At 43.4% G+C, this 14,977-nt stretch overlaps 2 long non-coding RNA genes across 13 annotated transcripts; both read right to left on the reverse strand.

The window, feature by feature from the left end:
- Window positions 1–2,931: 2,931 nt before the first annotated feature.
- Window positions 2,932–5,211, reverse strand: LOC120430886 (uncharacterized). Of its 2 annotated transcripts, none has more exons than XR_005607756.2 (4): window positions 4,682–5,211; window positions 4,314–4,622; window positions 3,150–4,233; window positions 2,932–3,072 (listed from the first exon to the last, which is right to left on the reverse strand). It is a non-coding gene; the product is annotated as an uncharacterized LOC120430886 (long non-coding RNA). The 2 variants fall into 2 exon arrangements; XR_005607757.2 differs by having other exon boundaries at window positions 4,674–5,211.
- Window positions 5,212–5,263: 52 nt separating this feature from the next.
- LOC120430885 (uncharacterized) lies at window positions 5,264–14,927 on the reverse strand. Of its 11 annotated transcripts, none has more exons than XR_008212746.1 (6): window positions 12,091–12,230; window positions 11,920–11,991; window positions 10,950–11,524; window positions 10,575–10,890; window positions 5,838–10,514; window positions 5,264–5,776 (listed from the first exon to the last, which is right to left on the reverse strand). It is a non-coding gene; the product is annotated as an uncharacterized LOC120430885 (long non-coding RNA). The 11 variants fall into 11 exon arrangements; XR_008212743.1 differs by lacking the exons at window positions 11,920–11,991; window positions 12,091–12,230 and having other exon boundaries at window positions 5,838–6,436; window positions 6,493–6,595; window positions 6,765–10,514; window positions 10,950–11,090; XR_008212740.1 differs by lacking the exons at window positions 11,920–11,991; window positions 12,091–12,230 and having other exon boundaries at window positions 5,838–6,436; window positions 6,493–6,595; window positions 6,725–10,514; window positions 10,950–11,090.
- Window positions 14,928–14,977: the final 50 nt, after the last annotated feature.

The following is a 14,977-nucleotide window of genomic DNA, read 5'->3' on the forward strand; positions in this document are numbered from 1 at the left end:
TGAGTAATATTCAACCAACCAAATTTTCAACATTCCAAAATTCAACTTTTTTTGCTGTGTACTACATATTACTGTAGCAAGCTTCAAAAGTCATATTTTCAAAATAATTATAGAATGTTTTCTGTTGAAAATGCACTTAAAAGTAGCAATAAAACTCGAGTCTTCCAATTCAGAATGCTGAAAACACCGTCGCAAACATTTTTTTTGTTTGAACAAAAATTAAATAATATTTTAACAAAAAAAAAAACAAACAGAAACTTTCTTTCCAAACTATTTGAAAAAAAATCAATATATATATATATATTTTGATTGAAGATGAGAGTCTTATAAACTTCTAAAATATTGCTAATCATTTAATCATTTAATACAAAAAAAAACTAAAACAATCATTTCATACTAATGACAAGTATTTCTCCTAAAGCTCGCAACAGTAATTTGCAGTTTAATTTCTAGTATTAAACATCTTTTGTATCCATGCAACTGGTTAGTGTTTGATTAAGGAAAGATTATATTTATTCATAAAAATCTTGTAATACCCTATCAATCTCAAACCTGTAGAAATTTCGGTTGTATCCGCTAAGTCCAAGCTGAATCAGAGCAGACCGGTGTTATTTGTGCACAACAATTATGTAATAATCTATATGTTCTTGTAAAAATAATATTTCTAACGATTTTATTATTTTAATATTTGAATAAATCCCACATATTCAAAAATTCGGTTAGAACTTAATTTTCAAAATGTTTAGTGGTTTGCAACCTTCTACAAAGTTGTTTCTTGTCTTATTCTGCACATTTTGATAAGTAAAAGACACATGAAACACATCATTTGACAAGTTTCCTGGACTGTTATTTAAAAGTGTCCAATTATTAATCAAGGATTTTAAAAGAAAAAACTTCAAATAGAGATATCTCAGAACTTTCCCGATGAAACATTTCGCTCTTAGAAGCATTGGAAAGCTGAGAAAATTTCCTATAAGACACATTTGAAAGTAGTGATGACTATTTTTTCTCCTTAAGGTTGCCCAGAAAACACGCCGTGTCTAAAAGACGGACGTTTTTTTTTTCGTGCCACATTATTCTGGAACAAGGTAAGTTGATGAAATTGTGAAAATGGTCTTTAAGAAACACCCAGGAACTGGAGAGTATAAAAGATTTCTAAAATGACTAAAATAATTCAACGGATAATCCGGGAATAACACCGCAAAACTCCAGTTTCCTAGGTTATGTTCTTCTACAAGGATTTTCGTGAAATTATTTAAAGGAACCGTCTTGGGCGCTTACTGACAGAAATTTAACTTCCACCTCTTGGGAAACTTTGCGAAAACAATTAACAAAATATTTTTTTTTCTTTTTTGTCACAGGTTTTCGATGGTGTTGCGTTGCAAGCAGGAAAATGGTCGGATTTCAACCCCAAATAGACTTCCCAGATATGAAGGCAGAATCAGGATTGCCTTCATTCGAGAAAACCAGATAGACCGCTAGGAAAAGGAAAAATATGAAGCTGTGGTGTGATGAAATGAAAAAAATGACTAGTGTACATATATAAATAATAAAATAAATGTTAACTAAGTTATGTACAGTTATTGTTTTATTTTACTACAACAATTCTAGCAGAAAATAAATCTGACATATTCTAGCAAAATTCTAGCAGGATTCTAGAAAAAATGCTCTCCGCTCCATTCCAGCAAAATTCTTACAGAATTCTAGCAGGAGGCCTGTCAGAATAGTTCTAGCAAAATTCTAGCAGGATTCTAACATAACCGTTTGATTTCGCCGCTTCTGCTAGAACCGGTTATTGCATTTGAGCTAGAATTCTTTGAGAATTCTCGCAAAGTTCTAGCGCGATGATGGCATAGTTCTAGTAAGAATATTTTCGCCCTGCTAGAATTCTATAAGAATCCTGTGAGAAGGCCGTGACTGGGCACACGCTCGAACTCGGCAAATCATGAAAATCATGATTTTGCCCAGTCACGGCGTTCTCGCAGGATTCTTACAGAATTCTAGCAGATCAAAATTATTCTTACTAGAACGCTGCCATAATTTTGCCAGATCTTTGCAAGAATTCTCAGAGAATTCTAGCTCAAATGCAATAACCGGTTCTAGCAGAATCCGGTGAAAGCAACCGGTTTTGTTAGAACCCTGCTAGAATGCTGCTAGAACTATTCTGACAGGCCGTCCTGCTAGTTGCTAGAATTCTGTAAGAATTTTGTTAGAATTAGACGGCAAAATTTTCTGCTAGAATCCTGCTAGAATTTTGTTGGAATTTTATTGCCCAGTAAGAAATACGGGGCCGATCGGGTCTGATCGTAAGAACGACGATCAGGCCTACAGGGGCCGATGCGGGTCTGATTTTGAGACACGCATCAGACCCGAATCAAGGTGTTTTGCACCCGAAACGTCAACCTGTCAAGGTTGTTCGAACATCGCAAGAGGCCTACATGCGGGGCCGATGTAAGAACGACGTAAAGGTGGAAAATCGGACGCGCATCAACCTCTCTTTTTAGGTTCTTCTTCTTCTTATTCTGTCATCTGTCAAACTCATAATTTGTTTTGATTGAAACAATTAGTTTATTTTTCGCATTTTTTGCACTTTTTTTACTTTATTAAACAAAAATATATACAGCGGGACAGGTTCCGGGTGATCTGGACCTGAAAGGATTCGTGTAGCGATCGTTCCGAGGAAACTTGAATGGCGGTGCTGGAACGTGGTCGTCCGGTGTGGCATGTTTCGGGCGGCATCGATCCGAGTGCGCTTGCAGTGCCATGGCCGCGTGCCGGTTGCGGACGGCGTTTGGGGTTGGGTGCAGAACAGCTCGAGATCGCTGCATAAAAAGAGTCTTCGTTCACTTTATTGGAGTAGATCCTGCCAGTGACCGCTCGAGCGTTCCGTCGTGTTCGTCCCCATCGAACTGATGCTTCCTTTCCAGTGACACCGATTCCGCTTCCGCAGACTGCTCCTGCGTCTTATTCGAGGTGGCCTGGCCATGAGCCACCATTGTCGTTCTCGGTCCCGGTGAGGACGGGCCATTGCGGCAACGTTTTAGACCAGCTGAGTAGGAGTCCGGTTCGATTCTGGAAAGAATGAAAAGAAAAGCAAAACAATTTAGAGAAGGAATTTTACAACATTTTTTTTCTTGCCAAGAACCTACTCAATGTCATGTGGTTCTTCTCCGAGCCGCCGAGTTGTGCATCGAGGAGTGTCTGGAACGGCGACAGGTGCGTTGAGCGGTGAGGCTGGTTCTTTCTGAAAGCCGGGGTTCAGGTTTTTCTGTGGTTGGAATCATCATTGTAGGCCTGCTGGCTTTCAAGTGATGGTAGAGGGTGTAGTTGGTCGGGTCACCGGAGCATTTTTTGACACATGATTGGGTCGTTCCAGCTTCCGGTACTCCTGCACGATGCACCGCTTCTGTCCTTATTAGATTCTCGATTATCGTAAACGGTGCCATGTGCCGGGAGGCGACAGGTGCCGCATTGGGTGAAACGGAAGTATTTTGCAAGACACGAAGTCGTGGTGTTCTGCAAAACGACACCGACAGTTCCTTGGCTCTTGGACCGTTGGTTGGACCGACGACCAGCGTGGTCGGTTTCGCCTTATTTGGTTTCTTCGTTTCGATGGCCTGGTCGATCCATCGCAGCAGGTTGACCGTTTGATGTTCAACGTAAAGAACAACCGGAGGCCGGAGTGCGGCTGCAGCATGCGCTGCTTCTTTTCGAGTTGGACAAGCCACTGCGGACGTTCTTGATCAGCACCGGCAACCGGTTTTTTGCACTCCATGGTGACCTCAAGCTTTCGGCGGATCCTATGACATTGCTGGTTCAGTTCGGCGGCTAGATGGTCATCTCTTCATGAAGTGTCGTATCCGGTGACGGAGCAGAGCAGAGCCGGAGTGTTGCTGACAATTTCCGCCGTCCGGAGTTCCGCCGATGATCGTCGTGATCCCGGTGCTGGTTTCGCTGATGCCGGGTGGCCAACCTTAGAGGTTGCGTTTGTCCGCGACAGCCTCCTCCGTACGAGTCACGAATAGTTTGATCCGTGCGATTGATGATGATTCGTACCGCCGCTGCTGTCGCCCGAGACGAAGCTCGGTATTATACTGGTGTATCCGCTTCCGCCACCACTGTTGTTTCGCATTCCACGATTGTCTCGGCCGTCGTTAATCGGTCCCGACGAAGGTGGACACTCCGACGGTGGTGGATCATTTTGGTTTAGGTGACCGTTCGGGAGTGACGATTCTGTAAATGTTAGAAAGATTTGAATACAGTCACGAGAATAGTACTTGTTTCAACTTTATAAAGAAGAATACTTTTCTTACCGTGGGACTCGCACTGTCAGCATATGATCATCCGGCTGCCGAGGCCTTCTGTCAACGAAGAGGTGGTTCCGGTGTTGAACAGATCGCCCTAAGTAATTAAGCGCGAGTTCGGCAGACTAGAATACGCCACCGGGCAAGAATCGTGTTTGTTGTTGCGGGGTCACGGAATCTTGAACATGCCGTAATGTTTTGATCGTCGGCAGAGGAGGTGTACTCCAAGGTTTATGTATATTTTTCGTCCCCATCATCAGATTCGTGTTACTCGCGGATCAGAACGACGTTTCCTCTTCCGGGAGCAGGGTTTTAGAGCTGGAAAGGGAGAAGGTTAGTTTGGAAAATTTCTCTGATGACTATTTTTACCATTTTACCTGTCCTTCGACAGCACCGGTTCCAAGTACACCTCCAATGTAGTCCTGTATGGTAATGTCCCGAAAGAGGCGTGTCGCCTCCGGTCTGCTAATTCTATTTGTTGTCACGGTAAGTCAGCCACCGCCCCGTCGTCCTTCTCCGGATGCACTTATCTCATGTTTAACATGCTGCTGCTGATTCTGGTTCGTCTGTTTGAATCGAAAGTGCCTCGCCAGATCAACCCAGCAGGGTTGGTCCATATTGACCATTGTCGAAGAGGTGGCTCGGGACCGTTGGATGGCCTTTTCAGATACAGCTTCTGGACCGCTTTGGTGACGCCAGCTTGGAGCGTGGACCGGATTCGATTCCGAGCTCAAATGCAGGTTGTCGACCGTCCGGCGATCCTGTTGCATCCAGCGTCATTCCGATGGAGCTTGCAGGGCCACGACCGTCCATCGAGCTTGTTCCGTACAGCGTCGTTCAGATGGCACTTGAAAGTTGGCGACTCCCGGCGAACCTACTCTAGAGTCATGGCCGTTCGTGGTGGCAAGAACCTATTTAAATAGAAAAATAAACAATTTGTGCACTACATGACTGCCAGGATCGTTGAGCGGATTCGGTTGATATCTTGATTGGACGTGTTCGGGAAGCATTTTATCCGAGGTTTCGAGGTCACTTGCAGGGTGGCAACCGTCCGCCAAGCCTGATTCATGCAGCGACGTTCCGAGGAAGCTGGCAGGGCCATAACCGTACATCGAGCCCATTCCGAGGGCACTTGTAGGATTGCGACCGCCTGGCAAACCTGTTCCGTGCTGACTCTTTTCGGGGGAACCTTGAAAACCACGGCCGTTCCGCGTGGTAATTCCAGGTATATGCCAGTGCCATTCTGAGGGAACTTTCAGGGCCATGGTCGTTCCAGCGGCCATGTTCTTTCCAGCGTAGTTCCGAGGGCACTTACAGTTTGGCAACAGTCCATCGAGCCCATTCCATGCTTCTTTCTTCTATGGGCATTTGCAGAACGGCGACCGTTCCGCGAGCCTATTTTATGCTGCTTCTTTTCGAGAGAACTTGTAGGGCCATGTCCGTTGCACGTGGCAGTTTCAGATTGCAAGAACCTATTGAAAAAAGGAAAAAAGAATGCTCTGATACTGGTCGAAAATGTTACTAGAAAATTACCTAAATTATAACAAGAATTGGCCGGGAACATGAACCGGTTCCGGTTGATCTTGGCCTGGCGCGTAAGTCCAGCACTGAATCCACCGTTCCGAGGACAGTTGTAGGGCGATACTAGCGCGTTCCGAGCTATCTGTTCCGTTCTGATTGAACTTGCAGGGTGGCGACAATCCGGCTAGCCTGCTCCTTGCTGCGTCTCTCGAGGGAACTTCTTGAACCATGGCCGTCCCGCGTGGCAATTCCAGATTTTCGGCATTTCGGGGGTTGTCCGTTTTTTTGAAAGTTCCTGCTGGCTCGTATTGGGCACTGCCGCTTTTCTTGATTTTTCTCTCGACGGTCATGCGCCGGTTCACGGCCTGCGTATCTGGCAAGCCAAGAGGCCGCGGCGTTCGGCAAATTCACCGGAACCACTCAGCTAAGCAGCTTCTACATTCCCTGAGCTCAATTTTCGTGGACGGTGCGTCACCTTCGGCACTCTGGCCCGATGGAAGTTGTTTGGTTGATCGATCTACGTCGCTCCGTGTGGCTCAACGGTGGTGGCGGAACTCCAAAACTGACTTCCGTTTCCCTGCTTCCTGGTGTTGACGTTCGAATTATTTGACCTGAAAAAGGGGATATTTAGATTGGGTAAAGAGGTTTTAGAAATTACTGTTTGTACCTGTGCTCGAGCAGCACCGGATCCGCTGCTACCGGTTGCTTTTGTTAATCCTCTTCGTCGTCATCATCCGACCGATTTCCCTGCGGATCAGACCAGCCAATACCTAGTCGGAAGCGGAATATTGAAAAAGACTGGAGTTAATGCGACGCTTCATCATAAAATCGCGTGGGACCATGGCACTGCGGTCACGATCGTCCCGTTCGCCATGATCCATTCCCCGACGTTGCTTGACCTTTGCCCATTGCTGGGTGTGGATGAACCGCGGACCGTACCACTCTTGCCGTCACCCTGCTGCTCCGTTTACACCCTTCTTAGTCTTCAGCTGCTGCTCCAACTTCTTCAGTTTCCTGGCAGCGGCCTGCTTGCGTTCCCTTCGCTGGTCCTCACGACGCAACTCGAGACGTTCCTTGGCCTCGACGTCCAGTTCAAGACCTCCGACGCAGGCGTGGCCATTCTTTGGAGAGGGCGATGGCGGTTGACTGACGGTCGATGGTTGGCCGCTGAACGACAATCTCCGGCTCTATGAACGAAGCCGCCGCCGACGAAAAGTCCCGCCGGTGATAGTCGTGATCCTGGTGCTGGTGCTGCCGGGTGGCCAACCTTGGAGGTTACATTTGTTCGCGACAGCCTCGTCACGGTATTTGCCACACCAATGCGTCGGCAAATAGTTTGGTCCATGTGATTGCTGATGATTCGTACTGTTGCCGCCTGAGACGAAATCTGGTAGCAACCTGTTGTATCCGCCTCCGCCAACACTGTTTCGCATTCCACGATTGTCCCGGTCGTCGTTCATCGGTCCCGACGAAGGTGAACCGTCCGATGGAGGCTGTGGCGATCCGGAACTTCCACCTGCGCCTCCGCTGCCATAGTACGGTGGCATCTGCGTACGGAACTGCGTCGTAACGGAGCTTGCTGCTGTTGGGGCCCGGGCCCGCTTGGTGGGCAGCAACCGCAATCGCTCTGAGAGCACTCTTGTAGTGCCAAAATCTTCCTTCGAACCTGTTCCGTACAGCGTTTTTCCAAGGGTACTTGCAGGGCGGGAAACCCGGAATCACCGGAGATTTGCAAATGCCCTGAAATAGAGAATTCAAAGAAGTTTAATTTTACAGCAAACAAAACAATACAAACTACTTGGACTGCCGATTCCACCTACAACCCGGAACAAGCCCAGAAAAGTTGACTAAACGCCAAAGTTTCGCGAAGGAAAAAACATGCACGCCACGTTTTTTTTTTCGTTTGACAGAACTGCCGAAAAATTCGCAAACATGAAGGAGCGAGATAGCATGCTTAGCGAAACTTCGATGAAAACACAAAGCATGCTTTCTCTTTCACTCTAACGCGCTGCATACAGTTCATCGAAATTTTCAAAAAACATCGTTGCCTTACAAAACATCGTGGGTTTACGGACTTTCGATCTGGGTGTTGGATAAATTGAAGCAAAATAAAATTTAATTTCGAACAAAATTTATTTCTATGTTTATCACAACCTAACTCGTTTTCTGGTCTAATAAGTCACATCACTATCGGTGTAGGAGGCGGCTGTTGATTCTTCGACAACACTCCTCTGCTTTTCATTGCCAATATTTCCAAGTAACCCGGGTTGGGACTATTACAAGACGATGTCGCGGCCAAGAAGCCGAAGAGATAATCCGGACTCCAGATCCGAGGTCTGGATGTCGCCATAACTGCAGAGCCATGCCTGTAAAGAGCGGAAAAATTGAGGAAGAGGTTGAGTTTTATTATGCCTAAAAAATATATTCGCAACTTATGCCGGAATAGTGGGAGTGATGGCTTACCTAACGATAGTGTTTTAATCTGCCAGATAAGTTTCGATTTCCGACGGCCTGGCAATTTGCAGCGCGGAGGTTTTTTCTCGCGAAAAAACGTGGTCAACATTAAAAAAACGAGTGAAAATTAATCTTGTTCAAACATGATTTGAACCGGTTAACGCCAACCAATCAGTGAGCAGTATTTTTCTATTAGAAAATTCTTGCAAAATTCTTACAGAATTCTGACAGTGCTGCTAGAATCATTCTAGCAGGATTCTTACAGAACCAATTCTGTAAGAAAATCTCGTATCTGGGTGCCAGTTCCCCAGTCACGGCGTTCTCACAGGATTCTTATAGAATTCTAGCAGGGCGAAAATATTCTTACTAGAACTATGCCATCATCGCGCTAGAACTTTGCGAGAATTCTCAAAGAATTCTAGCTCAAATGCAATAACCGGTTCTAGCAGAAGCGGCGATATCAAACGGTTATGTTAGAATCCTGCTAGAATTTTGCTAGAACTATTCTGACAGGCCTCCTGCTAGAATTCTGTAAGAATTTTGCTGGAATGGAGCGGAGAGCATTTTTTCTAGAATCCTGCTAGAATTTTGCTAGAATATGTCAGATTTATTTTCTGCTAGAATTGTTGTAGTAAAATAAAACAATAACTGTACATAACTTAGTTAACATTTATTTTATTATTTACATATCTTGACTTTTTTTTGATAAGGTCCTATAAACAAATGTAAACATTGAGTGTATCCCTTTCACACCTTATGTCAAAGTCCATCGGAGTAAGCGGGATACACTCAATGTTTACATTTGTTTATAGGACCTTATCAAAAAAAAGTCAAGATATGTACACTACACTCAAAGAAAAATTACTCTAAATTTAAAAAGATCGTTCGTTGGATTAAAAGTTCGCGTTGGTGAATATTCGTAGAAAGTTCAAACTTTTCAATTTAAAAGTTGGAAAGTTTTTGATACTACAGTCATCCCACATATTCGGAACACCCACAAATTCGGAACACTTTTGTGGTAATTTGTCAATAGAAAGCAAAATGCAACTTTTCTGCCGACCCTGCTATTTTTAGGGCCTCTATTTGGACATTCTCTTGCTATTTCACTAGTAAAAGTAATACTTGTTAAACAAAAACTGCATTTCAAGACTATTTTATCCAGAGCACCAAAACACTGCCTCCAAATTGCCTGTTCCATGATTGTGGGATGTTATTGTGTCTTCCACAATTGTGGAACACCTGCATTTAACTGATATTTTCACAAAAAAGTTATCAGGCCATTCATAAAACATTACTAAACATGAGTTTCGTTGGTTTCAGAGTGCAAAGTCATTATTTTGTTAAAAATATGTACTCCTGGAGAGAAAAAAAAGTTTGTTTACATCGTAAGATAAAAGTGTTCCGAATTTGTGGATTTCAAGGGTCAATGTTTTTCTTTGAAAACTTGATATCAAACGTAAAAATGAACAGCCGGTCTATACATCAATCGAAAGATCGCAAGAAAAGCTTTCACATGAAGGTAAAAGCAAATCATTATAATCAATTATCGATTTTATATGATTTGTTGAACATTGGCCGATCTGTAAACTGTTCCGAATATGAGGGATGGCTGTACTATGCATTTATGGATCAAAATCGTTGTATTGGTAAAAGTATTTTACTTTTAATTGGAAAAGAAACCTTTTATGGCAAGAATACACAACATTTAGCACTACAGGGATAATTTCAGAAAAATGTGCTTGGTTTTTTTACATTTATTTAAAAAAAAATTAAACTGCATGTTTAAAAAAACATTTTTTATTGTATTTAACGCTTCTCCACTAGCTTCAGCTCAATGTAGGCCAATATTCGAGTCCAAGCTGTACCGATTCATACGGTACGCCACCGGTCACTTCCGAATACCCCAGGACGGTTCCGGATGGAGATTCCGACGCGCGTCAGCAGTTTTACACGATGGTCACGTTTCCGGCCTCAATCAGGATAGTCTTGGATGAGTTGGCCGTTGATTCGGGAAGGGTGATCGACGTTTTCCGGCTCGGAACTAAAGTGCCTGAACGGGGAGTTCCCGATACTGGAAGCGCATCCGAAACAGGGAGTTGATGAGGCCCTCGGAACGGAATTCGATTTTGAGCACGTTACTTCGGGTATGACACAGATTTTTTTTTGGCTCACTGTCCTGGTTCATTCGGCTGAAGCTGCGCCGTCGCGAGGTGAGTGTTTGTGGGCGGGATGTTGCTAAAAGAGATGGAAAGTAAGTGAAGTTGGCTAGCCACTGCACACATTCTCAATACTCACCGGTGTTGTAAACCGCCGGCACCGCGTGCAACATCTGCGCTGACCACCTCCGATTATGTAGCTTTTCGTCGTCCTCCTCTTCGTCGGATCCTTCTCCTCACCGTGAAAATAAACTTTCCCGTACTTGTCCAAAAACCGGAAGTTACAAGGGAAGTTAATCTTCTTCATCGCAATCTCGTTGTTCACGCAACGCTTCGGCAGCGCCATCTCCTCGATGATCTCTCCCCAGTCCTCGCGGGAATTGACCTTCAATCACCAATCCCGGGCCACCACCACCGAATACAACCGGTGCGAATCCACATTCCTACCTCTCATCCTACAAAAACAAACAAAATCAATCACAAACCCCCCAAAACACTCAAGCTTCCTTCTTACGCATTCCGGCCGTGGAACAGCTGCAGTTCCAGCAGGAAGCTGGCCTTGTTCTTTTTGAGCACTCAACATCGTCCCGCTCCTGCACCACCCTCCTTCGAAGGAGTTCCGCTGCTGCTGTTTGGCTCACAAAGGTTTCCGCGTCCGAGTCCTGGCTGCTGCCGCGGTCGGCTTTGCTTTGCGTCCTAGACTCACCAGCACCACCGGACCCACCAAAGTGTTTGGTTACATTTGCGACTTAGTCGTACACGGTTACACGAGAACGTCAAAATTAAAGAAATTTTACAGTCGAATTAAAAGGAAAAACTTTTAAATCAGTGAGCAATGAGATTTTCAAAAACTGTAGCAGTAAAAGTTTTCATTTTCAAAACAAGAAAAAAACTTTTAATGTAGCAAATTTTAACCACATATTAATTCAAAAGTAAGTTACTTTTGTCATTACCATAATATTTTTTTGTGTGTAGTCATTTTTTCATTTCATCACACCACAGCTTCATATTTTTCCTCTTCCTAGCGGTCTATCTGGTTTTCTCGAATGAAGGCCATTTTCCTGCTTGCAACGCAACACCATCGAAAACCTGTGACAAAAAAGAAAAAAAAATATTTTGTTAATTGTTTTCGCAAAGTTTCCCAAGAGGTGGAAGTTAAATTTCTGTCAGTAAGCGCACGCAGAAAAATTAAGGGTTATCAAATTGATAAATAACATTATCAACATGACTAGTTTAAAGTTATTGTTTTGATAACGTTGATTTATCGTTTTGATAAACTTTAACCATCAAAACGAAAATATGTTTTATTGTTTTGATAAATAAAATGTTCACGGAATTTTCGCCATGCACGTTTTCTCCTGTCAATCAAAGCATAAACAAACAATTATTTAGCGACGTGCTGGAAGAAGCTTGACAAAAAATCATGTTCAAAAGAAGTTTAGTAGGCCAGAAATGCCGCAGCGACTTCTGTCCCGCGTGTTTACCGTGGAAAACTGCATCTTCCAAACCTCCGGTTGTGTGCGAACAAAGTGCGTGATCAAAGCTGGAGAAATCGGCTGCTTTTCCGGCATAACCATTTCCGACCCGGAGAAATAGCAGGAAAAGACTTATGCTTAGAGAAAAGTGAGTAAGTATTTTTTTTAAATTAAGGGTACCTTTTGATTGTGCTCTTGCATTGAACCAGGTATTTGGATGCCGTCAAACTGCTTACTGGATGGATTTGGCCTTGAGATGTGCGAGGATGCTTGCGAAGACCGAAGAGTTGCTTTCGCAAAACAACATTGCTCACACGGTGTCGGAGTTGTTGGTCGAGCAGAGTTCCGAGGCGATTGATCCATCATCGAGGCAGCATCCGTTCGCTTATTCTCTGAGCTCCATTGCCTGATCAACGATGTCATTAATGCATATTTGGGAATCACCGTAGATAGCAAGAATGCGTCAGAAAATTGAGAAGAACCAGCCTCGGAAAAGGATAAATTCGCACATTTATGAGAATAAAAACAATTATCTATTGAGGTTTTGCAGCGCGACTGCGTTTCAAATGTAGGTGGCGCCAAAATGAGGTTAGTTGCCTAAAGTCGTATGCCTTTCTGTCGATTAAAGAACAAAATCGCTTATTTCTCATGATTCCCTGCATCAATCTTCATGAAACTGGTTGCAAAAGACGAGAAAAATTTTTTGCTCTAAAATAATGAACATCAACTTTTGGGCGCGCAAAAATTTGTGACCTTTTTCATTAAAAAACATGTTTTGGAACACGAAAAAATTAGTTTCCCCGTATATATCAATGAAATAAACAGTTATATAGTTGATAACAGATGTGTTAACGTATATTCAACAAATTGTATTGATTTTTGACAGACTTTCTTGCCAAATAGTCCAAATTACTATCTTTTTCTAAATCTACAGTTTTCTCATAGAAAAATCAAACAAATATTGGAAAGTTATACACCAAATTGTTGGAAATAATTTTTCTCATCTGAATCCGGCATAAGTTTTATAAAAATGTTGATTAGGATGGAAAAAACACATTTTTTCTGAAAATCATAGGTTTACGCTATTTGTTCCTAGGTGTATGTATTTTGCTTTTGTTTCTTTTGAAATTAAAGGCAAAAGAAAAAAATCCAGAAAATGTCCATAAATATAATTTTTATTTCGATAAAAACACTTTATTGTTTTAATAAAAATATTTATCAAAACGATCAATATTTTTATCGATTAGATAAACTTTGCAAGTGACGTTTCTTTTATGACGTTTATCAAATTGATAATACATTTTGTCAAAATGATAAATTTCGGTTGTCAAATTGACAAGAAAACTTATTGATTTTGATAAAATAAATTATTGGTTGCCAACCGATAATTTTATTTATCGAATTTATGTCAGAAATTTATCGAATTGATAATTCTTTTTTCTGCGTGCGCCCAAGACGGTTCCTTTAAATAATTTCACGAAAATCCTTGTAGAAGAACATAACCTAGGAAACTGGAGTTTTGCGGTGTTATTCCCGGATTATCCGTTGAATTATTTTAGTCACCTTAGAAATCTTTTATACTCTCCAGTTCCTGGGTGTTTCTTAAAGACCATTTTCACAATTTCATCAACTTACCTTGTTCCAGAATAATGAGGCACGAAAAAAAAAAACCGTCCGTCTTTTAGAAAAAAACCTCCGAAAGAAAGAAAGAGAAGAAAGATGACCGGTGAAAACACGATCAACCACGAGGTTTGCGAAAATGACGTCATTTTCGACAGATATTTTTCCTGCTAGAACATTCTAGCAAAATTCTAACAGAAATCTGACAGATTTCGCCCTGTAAGAGTTTTCTAGCAAAATTCTAACAAAATTCTTACAGATTTCGCTCTGTGAGAATTTTCCGGTAAAATTCTTAGAGGATTCCGGCAGGCCTGCTAGAATAATTCTAGCAGGGTTCTAGCAGAACCAACTCTGCTAGAAATTTCCGTGACCGGGTCGACCGAGGGGCAGGACACATGCTCTAATCAATTAAAATAATCGACTAATTGATTAGAAATTATCAGCTAATCAATTAGTGTGATGCTAATCAACTAACGGTTCCCACCTTCTATCATTATCTTGGTCTGATGAAGAAATGTCAAAAACACAAAACAAAAACATTTTTTTTCGCAGAAGCCACAAAAGTTCCATCGGGTGGTGAGCCGATTTGCTCAGACGTCCGAGGAGCAACCGAAAAAACGCGTCATTACGGAGTCAAATGGATTCGCCGGCACAGATTCTGCGGGCAGCGGTGGATTGTCGTCGGTGTTTGGTGCGTTCAAAGGATTCGCCGGGGTGACGTCACCACCGGCGGTGAAGCCTACCGAGGAGCCAGTCCATTTTCGCATCTCAGTGGAACTGCGAAACCTACGAATAGGACGGCGGCCACGTCGTCACGCTGGGAGCCAGCATCTTTGCTACGACCGACTCGAGCAAGAAGGTCTTTCCCGGGGTTGTAAGCCCGCCAATGAAAAACACAGTAGACTCCGCCGGCAAGGACACCGGGGATGAGGAAAATGCAGTTAACGCGAAGGCGCTCAATGTGGCCGTGGCCGCTGGGTTTTCGGGGAAGTTCAATTCAGAATCCGATCTTCAAGGATCACGAATAGTATCTTGATGAGATCGAGGCCAAGCAGAGTAGCAGGAAAATGGACACAAAGGAGTCAACGGCCGCAAAGCCGGTCACCAGCGGATTCATGTTTGGAAGCGTCACGCCAACACAACAAACACGACGACGACAGCCAGCCAAACCATTCAGCTACTGGTTTGGCTCGACAAGTTCCACGCCCGGAACGGGCTTCATCCAAGGTGGAGTTCACGCCGGTCAAGTATAAGGACAGCATCTTCTCCAAGCGGTGCAAACTGTTCGCAAAACTGACGGCAACTACTCGGACAGTGGCATCGGAACGATGCACATCAAAAAAGTGGACGTGATGGTGCAGTTCCTGGTGCGGGCCGACACCAGCTTCGGCCAGATTCTGCTCAGCATCATTCTTAACGACGCGGTGCCGGTGCAGGGGACGTCATG

This window comes from Culex pipiens, unplaced genomic scaffold, assembly GCF_016801865.2.
Source record: "Culex pipiens pallens isolate TS unplaced genomic scaffold, TS_CPP_V2 Cpp_Un0084, whole genome shotgun sequence".
In the NCBI taxonomy this organism is placed as follows: domain Eukaryota; kingdom Metazoa; phylum Arthropoda; class Insecta; order Diptera; family Culicidae; genus Culex; species Culex pipiens.